The sequence below is a fragment of the Branchiostoma belcheri genome, unplaced genomic scaffold, assembly GCF_001625305.1.
Source record: "Branchiostoma belcheri isolate BF01 breed outbred unplaced genomic scaffold, Haploidv18h27 scaffold35, whole genome shotgun sequence".
Taxonomy (NCBI): Eukaryota; Metazoa; Chordata; class Leptocardii; order Amphioxiformes; family Branchiostomatidae; genus Branchiostoma; species Branchiostoma belcheri.
In genome coordinates, this window is record NW_017803965.1 from 962,766 (window position 1) to 975,744 (window position 12,979).

Consider the following 12,979-nt stretch of genomic DNA (forward strand, 5'->3'; position numbering starts at 1 on the left):
AATCTCTCTGGTCATCTCGGTTTTCTGGGACATGTCCATATCTTTTATAGACTCTGGGAAATGTCCTTTTTCAAAATACAGTGACGTTCTAGTCAGTTATCGTAATTCCATATGAGAGGACAATATATCGCTCCAATCTAAAGTGCCTGAGTTATTTTTGGGAGCAACACAGTTCAGAACGATTTGAGCCCTTTTCTCAGCTTCCATGTTTTTGAATGTGCCGCCGTTGAAGAGAAGACCAAAAGAATGCTGTAGACGAAAGGTGGAAAAAGGTCCATGTGTCTAGACAATTGGACTAAGGGAAGCACGATGTATATGATATTGAACGGGTGTCGTTGCTTGATACAAACCGACGAATATATCACCCAGATGTTTTGGAGCATCTAGCCGCAACCTTGCGAATTCTCTCCCCGCACTACCGCTCTATTTACCAAGCCGAAATTTCTCTGTCGTAATTAAAAAGAAATCCTGGTTATCTAATCTTGTTTAGCACGTGCAGCGTTTTGGAACATGGAGTTTTTGTTCAACTTTGGAGAGCAGCTCATTCGTATTCCGCACATTCGGCGGTGCCTGACCAGGTGAGAGAATACCAATCAGTTGGTTTTCGCGGGCTTTGGATCACCGTCGCCGAAAGGTCATTTTCTCATCGCCTTATCTCTCAAAAATGGCCCCAAGTTTTTCCTGGCTGACACAGATAGACTGACCACGAATACATCAACCTTAAGTAGGCGGGGGCAAGTAGAGGTGAAGCTAAACTTTCGTGAGAATTAACTTGACACGGACAGACCGTGGACTTTCTTTTCTGAAAGATAAACTCTTCGTGATTTACACTAACTAAACTTGTTATAACCAGATTTTTTAACACACACATTTTGATGAATTTGTATAAATCTATTAACCAGTGCGTAGTACTAGTGTTAAATGTGCTTGTACCGCAAAAGCACTTATGCTGGGGAATTTACATGTATCGAACTCGGTGATGATGTGTTGGCGTAAGAAATTCTGCCCAATTGCTTCCCATTTAGACTTGACTATCAGTCCGCCGCCGGGCTAATTTTGTAAAAATGTCGTCTGGTGCTATTAGCCCCCATTTTGAACTCGTTGGCTGGGAAGAGGCGTCGCGGTAAAAACCAATACCACGGTACGGAATAGGATGAGCTTGACATTTGACACATGGATGCACCCCTATCTCCCGGCCGCTTCGCTCCCGACAAGACGGATTGTCCCGCGCGCTCCCTTTACCTTTCCCTGACCTTCAGAAAGTTTTGTTGCCGGGAAAACTACGTCTGCGTGCACCGGGGATGAACCCTGCTAGCGCACGCCTTGATGGATGGAACGTTGCGGCAAAATCGTTTCCAGGTCAGGAGAGAGAGCGAAAATCATCGGTGGGATGTCACGTCTCCAACTCATCAAAATTTCCCCGACGATATGAGAACGGGTACGCTGGGTGCGAGCGATGAGCCCCGGAATTACAATTACAACATTATCGAGGAAAGTGAGATGGTTACCTGATTGCAATCTTAACACGTATCTTCTTTTCTCCGCGATTTTTTTTTTTTTGGTGTGTAAATGGATTAGAAAGTACGGGTTGTATCATCATGTGACGGACGCGGTGCTAGCACATAGGGGGCGACGAAAGTTCAATCGTAACACCATAATTCCGAGGGGATTACGCCGAGCCTGGAAATTGATGCGCTGGAAGATATGTCACCTTCTGCAGATGAGACGCGGGCTCTTACGTTCTACAGAAAAGTTCGCCGCCGAGAAGCAAAGAGGGGTTAAGCCGAATGAATACCCACCGACTCGCCACTTCAAAAACTACAAATAGAGTTCACATCAATAACCCTACCCTGGAAGCGCCACCTTCAGTACCAGAAATTGACACTTTCAAATCAAACTCTCACACCTTGAACCCAGCAAGCCAGTCTAACACCCACAGAACGTAGCTTTTAAGTAACTGAAATTTATCTTACACACATAAAAAATATGGTAATAACAGAATAAATCCATACGGAAAATCGGTAATATTAGTAACCCTAATCGGCTGATTTGCAAGCTAGAATTCATTAATTTGTACACTATCTATCCAGCGGAGTATATTAGAAAGAAAAATAAGTTTTGAAATATGTAGATGGATTTGGGAGGGAGTCCTTTCCGCTGAAGTTCAGTGCACAGAGGCGGAAGTCAGAGAAAACCGAGGGTATTATTATTGAATTGCGTCGACTTTACGTGCAGACATATCGTCGCCACAGAAAAGCCCTACCACGTTTATAAGATTGGACCAAATCCCCAGTTGACTGGAAGGTTGGAACACCGTCGTAGCCTCTGTAGGTTGGAGATAAAAACGCCGTCGATTCATTACAAATTCACCTACCGAAGGTTGGCTGGCCTAGGGGAGGTTTTGTACGGAGGAAACTTGAAGAAAATTGGAGTCTACTGAGAAAGTGTCTTAAGGGAGATAGCGCTAGCAAATTGGAGAAGGCAAGGTGGATTTTTGTGATCAATGGAGAGTTTACGGTAAGAAAGTGACAAGCTAAGGAGGATGGGTTGTTTTATACAGTAAAAAAAGGAAAGGAAAGTTTATGGTAAGAAAGTGACAAGAAAAGAAATGTGTTGTTGTTTTTTACGGTGGAAAAGGCAACGTTTGTAAAGAATTTAAAAACATTTCGCTAGCAAATTGGAAAAGGCTTTGGAAAGTTTATAGTAAGAAAGTTACAAGACAAGACAAGGATGTGTTGTTTTTTGTTGTACGGTAGAAAAGGCAACGTTAAGTATAAGTTTTTTTAAAAACATTTCGCTATCACGTTGGAGAAGACAAGGTAGATTTTTGTGATCAGTGGAAAGTTTATGGTAAGAAAGTGACAAGCTAAGGAGGATGTGTTGTTTTTTTACGGCAGAAAAGGCAACGTTTAGTGAAGAATTAAAAAAAAAAACATTTCGCTAGCAAGTTGGAGAAGGCAGGCAAGGTAGATTTTTGTGATCAGTGGAAAGTTTATAGTAAGAAAGTGACAAGCTAAGGAGGATGTGTTGTTTTTTTACGGCAGAAAAGGCAACGTTTAGTAAAGAATTAAAAAAAAACATTTCGCTAGCACGTTGGAGAAGGCAAGGTAGATTTTTCTGATCAATGGAAAGTTTACGGTAAGAAAGTGAGTGACAGGAAAATGAGGATGTCTTGTTTTTTTACGATAAGAAAGGCAACTTTTAGTAAAGAATGTTTGTAAACATTTTGCGAGCAAATTGGAGAAGGAAAGGTAGATTTTTTAAATCAATGGACAGTTTATAGTAAGAAAGTGACAAGCAAAGGAGGATGTGTTCTTTTAAACGGTAGAAAAGACAACGTTAAGATCATAATTTCTTAAAAACATTTTTGACGAAGAGAGCACATGTACAGCATGGAAAAGCAGAGGACATGTTAAGTGTTGAAAAAGAAGAAGAGTGAATACTTGCGAGAAGCGAGAAGAGCCATCTGCTTTGTCTCAGATGGAAAAGTTATAAATTTTGCCAAGTGTGAGGGAAAAGTTTTTGGGTGACGAAATCTTCACCTAAAACCTGGGCGTTAAATCAGACAACTGTTGTAGCAAAACAAATATTAGAAAAATAAAAAAAAACACTACGTTTTCAAATATTTGACGAGGACGTAGAAAATCTTGGAGGAAATTTATAAATAGTTAGTTTGAAAGAAAAAACTTATGGGAAAATCACATCAGATTTAATTTTCATTTTTCGTCTCATCGTGCAAAATTTTTACTCATAAGTTGAATACGTTTTCTATTTTCTGCATAACTTCATAATACTTTAAAGGAAATATTGAATATTGAAAAGATAGAAAGGAAAACTGTAACGGGAAAGTATCAGGCTACCATACCTTTGCATACAGCGTACACAAAAAACAACTTGAGCAAGTGAAATACGCAAAAGTTGAAGAAAAGTTGAAGACTACGACTGAACTTTGCGAGTCTGACCCAAAGTTGACCTGACTGCTTGCTATGCCGGGTCGGCCTACGGGACTATCGGAAATCGTTTCGTCTAATGCATATTTATAATCGAGCCATCGAACCGATAAATGAAAAGATAAATTTGTTAGGGAGGACGGAGAAGGGCAGGGAAAGGTTAGGTCATGAGATGAACAGACGACTCGAGTTCTACACGACAAGTTTCTTCAACTAAATATCACTGACTGATGAACGCAAGTCTCAGAAAATTAAGTCAAGTTTAATCTTCAAATTTACTTACAAATGAACGATTTATTAGTCTTCAGGAATGATTTTTCAGCTTCTGTTATAAGAAAAAGCAAAGTGTACTAGTTTTTGGACCAAGAGCTTTTTGCCGGAAGCAGGGCTTAAAAATGGCTACCAGACCAAGACAAACATAATGTTACAATAATGTACATTTCAATAATAGAGAAAACGATCGCGAAAGGTTTTGCACCAGCAATCGAGTGATAATCTATAAAGATTTTGCCAGCACAGCATCTGAGCAGGAAAGAATTTCGCTAACGGCAAGTTTAATGTTTAATTAAAAAGACAGGAATAGAAATAAGTACACCGACGTTGCTACCTAACCATTTGTTAATTTGAGGACAGAATTGCTAATACGGTGCACGTGTTGGAGTTTTGTATTAAGATCTTGTATCGCACAGGTTTTGATTTTACATCTTTCCAACACACGACATACAGATGAAATGTAGTAGTGGTACAGTGGACAAGCTGTGTCGCCTAACTGGTCAAAATCCATTGTTTCTCCGATACTCATTTCTACAAATGCAAGGAAAATCCATATAAATTTCGACTTGGGAAAAGGTACCAGAACTGCTATGAAGAAGACACATTTTCACGATTTTACAACAATATTTGCTTGTAGATTCTGATATTTTAATGTAAGGTTTTACAGATGAGAAGTCTCTGGAGACAACATTCTAAATGAACAAATTATAACTTTTGAACCAATATAATATGGAAACTTTCACAGAAAACGTAAATATGATTTTGTGATGCTTTTCGTCTTTCTTACTTTGAGATGTTCTTTTTTTGCTTGACATGTCCTTTTTTTCACTCCAAGGAAAATTTTGCTTGTATTTTTCCTTGCAGGAAGGATACAAGATGGTGATTGAAATAGGAAAGTAAACGTCTTTTGAAGTTTAGGCTAAGGTTGGCCAATTTGACCCAACCGTACGTTTTTTTTGTATATATGTTTTACTTAGCTGACGACTGAATGCTTCTTGTCTCCAATGTTATAGTTGCTATATTTCCCAGTTTTGTTATAATATTTTTTATTTACAGTTTGGAGCTAAATGTACAGAAGTGAAGTAGAAATACACCAATTTTTTCGTATTTCACGATTGATTTTTGTACCTGATTTAGTAAGTGTTCTTTTAAAAATATCAAATCACTGGGCTAAATTTGTTTTCTTTTGCTGTGCGTTTCATTGTAAAGAAAGAAATTATTTGAGCTTTTCTTCTTATTCTGGATCAGACAAATTATTAGTCATTTGATGCACAGAATTTGTGTATTTTTAAGAAGATGAGAGATGTTTAGGTCTATATTATCACATTCTAAGTTTCTTGTTACATTTTATCTTTAGAATTGTGGAACGCATACTGTCAACTCTAGTAGATATATATTGTAGTCATTGATAGGAGTAGAGTTGTGTACGGTTTAGCTAGTTTCCATTGCATTTCGTGAAATTTCTGAAACATATATTCATGCTGTGTACTTTAAAGGGAACTGCTGTTTCTATCAGTATTTATGTACCAATATCGTTCGTCTTGGAATGAAATTAAAATTGCGCCAATAATTTCAAATGTGTGTGGAGTATTTTCATATTGACTATTTACTTCTCCGATATGTTTACTGCGAGCTACACCAAGAAACACGACATTGAAAACAACACAGTACTAATCAATTGTAGGTAAAACTGCGTGTTACCGACACAAATTGTTGTGAGTTTTTGGGAAAGACAACGGAGGTTTTCTGTCTTTATTCACATATCCAGGCTGAAATGTGACAAAACAAGCTAGTTGGGGGAAGACAGATGTGAAAAAGGCGCACGAACAACGAGCTTAAGTTGTCTAATTGGCTAAAATGTCTCCGAGAAGACAGCAAAGCAAGCAAAATGTATAACTGTAAAAGATTCTACCACTTCAAGTAATAAACGGAAACACTATTTATGCCAACAGCGGTTTTGTACATTTTTTTTCGCCTTCATTTTCAAAAGGATACATATTTGAATGTAAAACTTCCAGTAATCAAAGCTGGATTTTTTTCCTCGCTAGAGAATACGAAAACGTTTTCACAATTAGAGCAACCGAACATAAAGTATAAAACAAGCAAGCAGCTTCTTAACAATACTATATGATAATTCATCTCCACTTAGGGAACAAGTTGAGGTAATATTAGAAACTGTGCAGAAAAACTCATTTTTATTCATTTCTGAAGTACAGTTAGACCTCGCAGGGTACCCATAAGACTACATCCTCATACAGGGCTGAGAATAGTAGAACATTCGTCACTGGTGAACCCTGGCTGAACCCGAACAACTATTTCACTGCAAGACTGCCGAACAACAATTCGAAAGGATAATATTACTGGAAACTCTACTCAACCTCTGTTAAATACATAACGTGTGAAAGCAGTCGTGGCAGAGGATATTTCAAACCATGTCTGGATTAAGACTGGCTTAGATATATTTTCAGAAAAAAAAATTATAGAAACCAGGAAAAAGAAAGTTAACATTTTCTCAAAGGTAGGGAACTAAATGAAGTAAGGAGACACGTTCATTTCAGAAGATACAGGCAAAACTGAACAATCTTCGTCTACAATTTGTTCTTTTTAAACTAGTGTTAATTGTGTAAATCATTAAAAAGAAAAAGGATATATCCTGCAGTACTTTTGATTTCTTCTTAGAGTCGAGTGTGATATTTCTTTGTAGGAATAGACTCGTAAGGACGATTATTCCATTTTGTACAACAAAATATAGTTAGTAAGAAGTTGTATATAGGCTACTACGACTGGGGTGTTGGCAATGATTTTTGCTCGCAAATTGTGGGGGAACTGAAAATGTTTTCACAGTTAATGTTTCCATGACAGGCATTTAATACAAAGGCGAAAGGAGAAGGTAGATTTCTACATGTAAACAGTGATGTGAAAGCTTTTTTGGACACAAAATAACAGACATGAATTCCAGTGTAAAAGATTTGAATGGGTATATTCATACATGTTATCTTTTCTTGGTAAAAAGAAGATCGCTTAAAGCAAGGAGATAGGGAAAGATTCATTCAATGCAGCTTTTTAATAGGAATTTGAAGGATATATTTAATAGAAAACGGTAGGAAAAGGGTATCTATATCACACACATAAATTCACACAATCGTATACAGATAACAAGCACATTTTACCATTGTATTGTTAGTCTAAGATGGTAGTTTTAGATGGAATAAACCATTCTAACACATAGATAACACTCTTGTAAGTAATACAGAAGAAAGAGTTAAATTATTTCAAAGCAAGCTATAGATGAAGACCAAAAAAACCCACTCAGTTTTAGCGACGAAGAAAATACTGGATGAATTTGAGTTCGTGCCAACCACAGCGATTTTAAATGCAAGATACCCAGCAATATTCATCGAACAAATGCCACGTTATATCATTTTCATACCTCCGAAACCCTCATCCTTTAATATATAGTAGTTTTGATGTGTCAAACATTGATTATAAGGGGTTATTAGAAGGAAAAACACACAAAACATGACCTACCGAGAATAGGTGGAAACATTCTATATTCACATCTACATCTAACACCGCGACCAAACGCAACGATCAACGTACGCGTTTATTTAACGTCAAACGTTCCAACAATCGTAACCAAAACAAAAACCTAAAAATCCACAGGACGAAGTTTGAATCATTTTGTAATTTAAAAAGATACAGAAACATACAAAGAGAGGAAAAATATTAATACTCCAAAAAATGATGGTACCACAACGCAAATCGTATAGAGATAGCAGAATATGGCGTGTATTTGTTGACAACTTGGGCAAATACTTAAAGTATCTTGTTATGTAAAGATAAATTGGATACGTAGGAGGCTATATCAAATCTAAAAGATATGAGGGTGTATTTATACAGGGAGCATACATACCTCCCATTGGCGTAGACATGTCCCCTCCCTACGTTGAAGAAAGATCGGAATTTTTTCCCTCCTGTGCTCACGGGAATGGTAAGACATATGTCTTCTCCGTCACGCGAAGACATGGCTTGTATTCCTTCCAATAAATCCACCTTTTATTCAATCTGCTCATAGTTATCGCAAATATAATAAATTTCCTGTATATCATGTTTGATTGCTGTAAAGATTATCCATACACGTGTATTGTGTGCATCATGTGTATTGTCAACAATTGTTAGCGTCTAGTAACATGTAATAGTGACCAGTGCTTTCTAGCTGCAATTTCTTTTTAGAATTAACTTCACTGTTGGTATAGAATAGGAGTATATTCAGGGATGCTCACAGCGTCTGGTCAAGTGTTTCACCAGTTCAAAAGTTCAAAAAGTTAACGGAAATAACCGAAGTGAGATAGCAAATGTGTAAAAGATAAGGTCTTGACTTCATAGCTTCAGTCTTTCCTCGGGGGTAAAAAGGGATCTAGATTCGCCGAGAAAACTCTTGAAGCTTGATTGAGAATTTTGTCCCACCGCTACCGAGCTCTGATGCTTATCGACGCTCTTATGAACTGTGAAATTATACTAGGTGAACCTGAGGAGAAGATATCGTCGTAACATCTTGGATCATTTGTTTTAACTCGCGGGCTTGGGAAGAAAACACTGGCTTCTTTTCTACAGAGATCAACCTTGGAGATACAGCAAAATGGTACAGGCATTCTCTACTTGTGAGTAAGAGGGAAAGATTACAAGGGTATCTTTGTTCACAGGGGAACTAACCCCGCTGAAAAATAAAATAATAAAACCCAGCTTGCTAACACGTCGTCTGCAAAGTGTCGAGTGGCTATCTTACGGAAGGGTACACCAAACTCTTATTTAAAACAAATTACAGAAATGAGCACAAATTTGGGAAATACGTAAGGACATATAGTTCGGATAGTCAAGTACTAAATAAGTTTGAAATTTAAACTCTGAAAATAATAAGTATGTATAAGCCATTGGCAACTTGAGTGAGGGTATATATTACAAGAATTTTATACTTAAGAGCATAATATGTAGTTCAATTCTATAAACTATGTAATATGGTGACTTAACCCTAATGTTATCGTCCTATTTACGGACCTTACTAGTAATTACAAGTAACACAATATATGTGCATTTCAAAAATTTTTGTCATATTCTAAATATTTTTTCTCAAAAAGAGATATGAAGAAAGTTTTCTACCTATACGCGCAAAACGAATCGCTGTTAGCTATTGACAGAAAGCCATTTGACCGAAAGAAAGAAAATTCAAAGAAAGGACTTTTGGAAAAGACGTCATATATATGACAGAAGGCTAGTTAGTTACAATGTGCTTTTGAACGAACTACTACTATAGTTATGTGTTAGAGTTTACACATTTCTATCCAACCATCCTATTTGTACTCTCATAGAAGTTCAATAAGAAGACAAGCAATACACAGTATAGTTAAATGTTGTTACCGTTTTTCTAAACTACAACCAAATCAACGTTTTTGATTAATAAACAAACACACCTCAACATTACCTCAAATGGCGAATGACCACTAAATATGCCACCAACAGAAACATATTGTTTATAAACAGAAAAGTTACAAATAGAAAACACAAACCAAAACACAACTCTTTCGACACTTTTCTAAATAAAGTGTGGCATTTATAAACAACCCAAAACTGGAATTATATTTAAAATGCGGGGAACTAGTGTCATACGCCAATAGAAAAAAAAATACTATATAGTAAGCAATCACACAGATCCTAGTTCTACAATGCTAAAAGCAAAACCTTCTAGAAGACATCCCACAATATTAAGAAACGCATCAATTAGATCAAGTCGTTAGGAACACACTCACAAGTGTTAATGAGAACCCCGACAACAATCTTGGCTCAGAAAATTGGAAAAAATCCAATCTAAATCAGCAATTTGCAGCTCAAGGTAATCTCCTAGACCGTCGTTACTTTTTTTCCAAGCTAAGCACGTGTTCACATGTGTGTTTGTGTGAACTTTGACTCTTTGAAGGTCAAGAGCAATTCTTGGGATGAGGACTACAGGTGGGGGATGTCATGTGTGAAGGGCAGTGTGAAGAGAGAATAAAAACAGAGTCTAAACGTGTTGGGGGGGAAACACTGTTGAGTACACACTAGAGACTTGTTGTAAAGAACGAGGTCAAACCTGTGGTGTCGTAGAGTTGTTTACACTCGCAGTATCCACGTTTTAGTAGAGATATACAATAGGAGAAATATAGGAGCATGGAAGGAGCATATAGGAAACAATAGTCAGTGTTTAGAATCCAAATTTCGATTCGCTAAGGCCAAAGTTTTTTTTTTCTTTCAAATGTAAACAATAACTAGAAACATTTGGATCTTAGTGGAAACTTTTGGGTACAGCACAAATCCGTTTATTTAGAGTAGAGTAGAGTAGAGTAGATCTTTCGTCTCGGTAGGAAGTTCTCTTCCACTTTGAGCCGCTCCTTGTAGTTTACTGCGTAGACATTTATTTTTCACATGTATTAAGTTTGCCCCGAAATGTTGTAGTTCCTACGGCCAGTTGTGTTATGTTATGTACTGTTTAATGTTTTTTAAATTATATTTCCTTGCTTTTGAATGGTGTTTTCATTGTAGAGTAGAGCAGAGTGTTTGGCTAGGTGTTGAATTCCCGTTTGTTACTGACCGAAGTAAACAAAACAGCGATTCAGTACGGAACAATTTTTAAAATTCGACAGCAAGAATTTCTTTTGAGTTTTTGAAGGAGCGTTTGTGTGTGTTTTTTTTCATTCCCAGATGCTTTCCCTCTCGGATTACAAATTCTGAAAGAAAATGTCGAAAATTGCACGCTCTTTTCAAGAAGTGTTGATGAAATATGTGAGTTGGATGAGAGAAGGGGAAAGAGCGAGTACTCACGACTGGGTAAGGTCACAGTCCTGGTCACATCTGTCCACCAACCACCACCTCATCTTGTACCGTCCACTCTTCACAGACAAGGTCCTAAGTGGAAACGACAAGCAGTGGAAATTGACGGTTAGAAAACAATTGTTCCACCAATTAAAGGTCCTCGGTGGCGATTGCGACGCCCAGGTATTTTACACTGATGGAAAAAGCGAAAAATTAGACTAGACGTATCCGTTTCGACACCCGGGACAAAAAGTTAACTCAGCTTCCATCCAGTATTTGTCAGAATTGCCACCAAAGCAGTGTAAAAAACAAACTTGTTGTGTTAAATTTGTGTGTGTTTGGAAAGAAAAGCTAGAATTTGAAGTAAGAAAAACATACAACAAAATCTTGAAAGTGTTTTTTCAAACTTCAGTGCGGTTGGTCTCTGTAACTTTTTGACCTCTCTACAAAGCAGGTTTCGCCATATACACTGACAACCGATTGCTGCTATGTTAAACAATCTTTTACAGATATGACTTCGTATGAGGGTTTGGATTTTAAAATCATATCCTTTTTTCAATCCACGATATATAACCACTAAACGGAAAAGGAGCGACAGAACTAAATACAATTTTCTGACTTTTGAGAGCCGTGTAATGTTTAGCAATTCCCTTCCAAAATATTCGGAATCAAACCGAACAACAAAATTGCACCCATCTAACCAACGTATATTTTGCTTTCGAATTATGCACATTTTTAAATTTGAGGAGAAAACGGCGGTTAAATTTCGTTAAATTTGTGAGGAACCGTAGAGGTCAAAACGTTGGCGTAAATTTGGATGTAGATTTGAATAGGCTCTACGGGAGGCGAAAGAAACTCGGGCACTGGAAAAATCCCCAGTTTTCTGATCATAACTTCTGTTTCGGCCACTGAAAAATCAAAATCAACTCATTTTCCGAAAAATATCCGTCAACAAGTTAAGAGTTTGACAAAGATGTAAGTTTCGTAAAAACGATAGCAGAGAAATTGGTCGGGTCGCTTTTTGTATCGTTGTTTTTCTGAATTTTTTTCAAAGACGTACATAGTTACGGTAGCAGAAGTTGCGTGAATTTTTATCTTTTAATTTGCAGAGGTAAACAAAAACCGAACAAGTAAGTACTAGCAGTGACTAGTTTTTGAAGTTGTAGTTTCTATTCTGCAGCTACAATGTAGCAAAACGAGTTGATTACAGATACAACTTGTGGTAACATATTTATTGTAATGTTTCCCCCCTTTCTTTTACATGCTTTGTAGATGTAGTTGTTTCATCAGTTAGCTGTTCCAATAGTTGATAATCTACAAAATGCAGAAAAATACAAGAAAATGCATTCAAGAAAAAAAATAACAACAAAAATACGGAAAACCGAGCGAAGATCTAGAAAATGACCATCTTGTTTGTATGACTCCTATTCTTTATTTCTAGTCTGGTTTTTCTTCGATTTAGTGTTTCTTGCTCTAGTTCCAGAAAGTAAGTAAGTAGATTAGGTCATGCCATCCCAGAAGAAAAGATTGGAGAGAAAAAGAAAATCTCGGCAGAGATCAACTAGGTTGACGTGAAAAGCCGAAATTGGCTAAAGGATTTAGCCGAACGGATTGAGCTCGTAAATTTCACAAGTCGTGCTTATCGAAGGTGCATGAAGTCATCTATCCTCGCCCAAGCAGGCTTAGCACGGTTGGTATCCCAACCTAATTTCAGGAGATATGAAGAATTCGTTTTCCGATGTTGGCTTGGAAAACGTGTCCAAACTGTATTAGTGCTGTGGCGGGCTGGCGTAATACCCGTACCTCGTAAAACAGCCCTTTCGGAAATCCTCACCGTCTGCAAAAGGGTTGGAACTCGCCGGAAAAAAAATCGATATGATTTGAAATTCATAAGGAAGGAGAAAAAAAGGCAG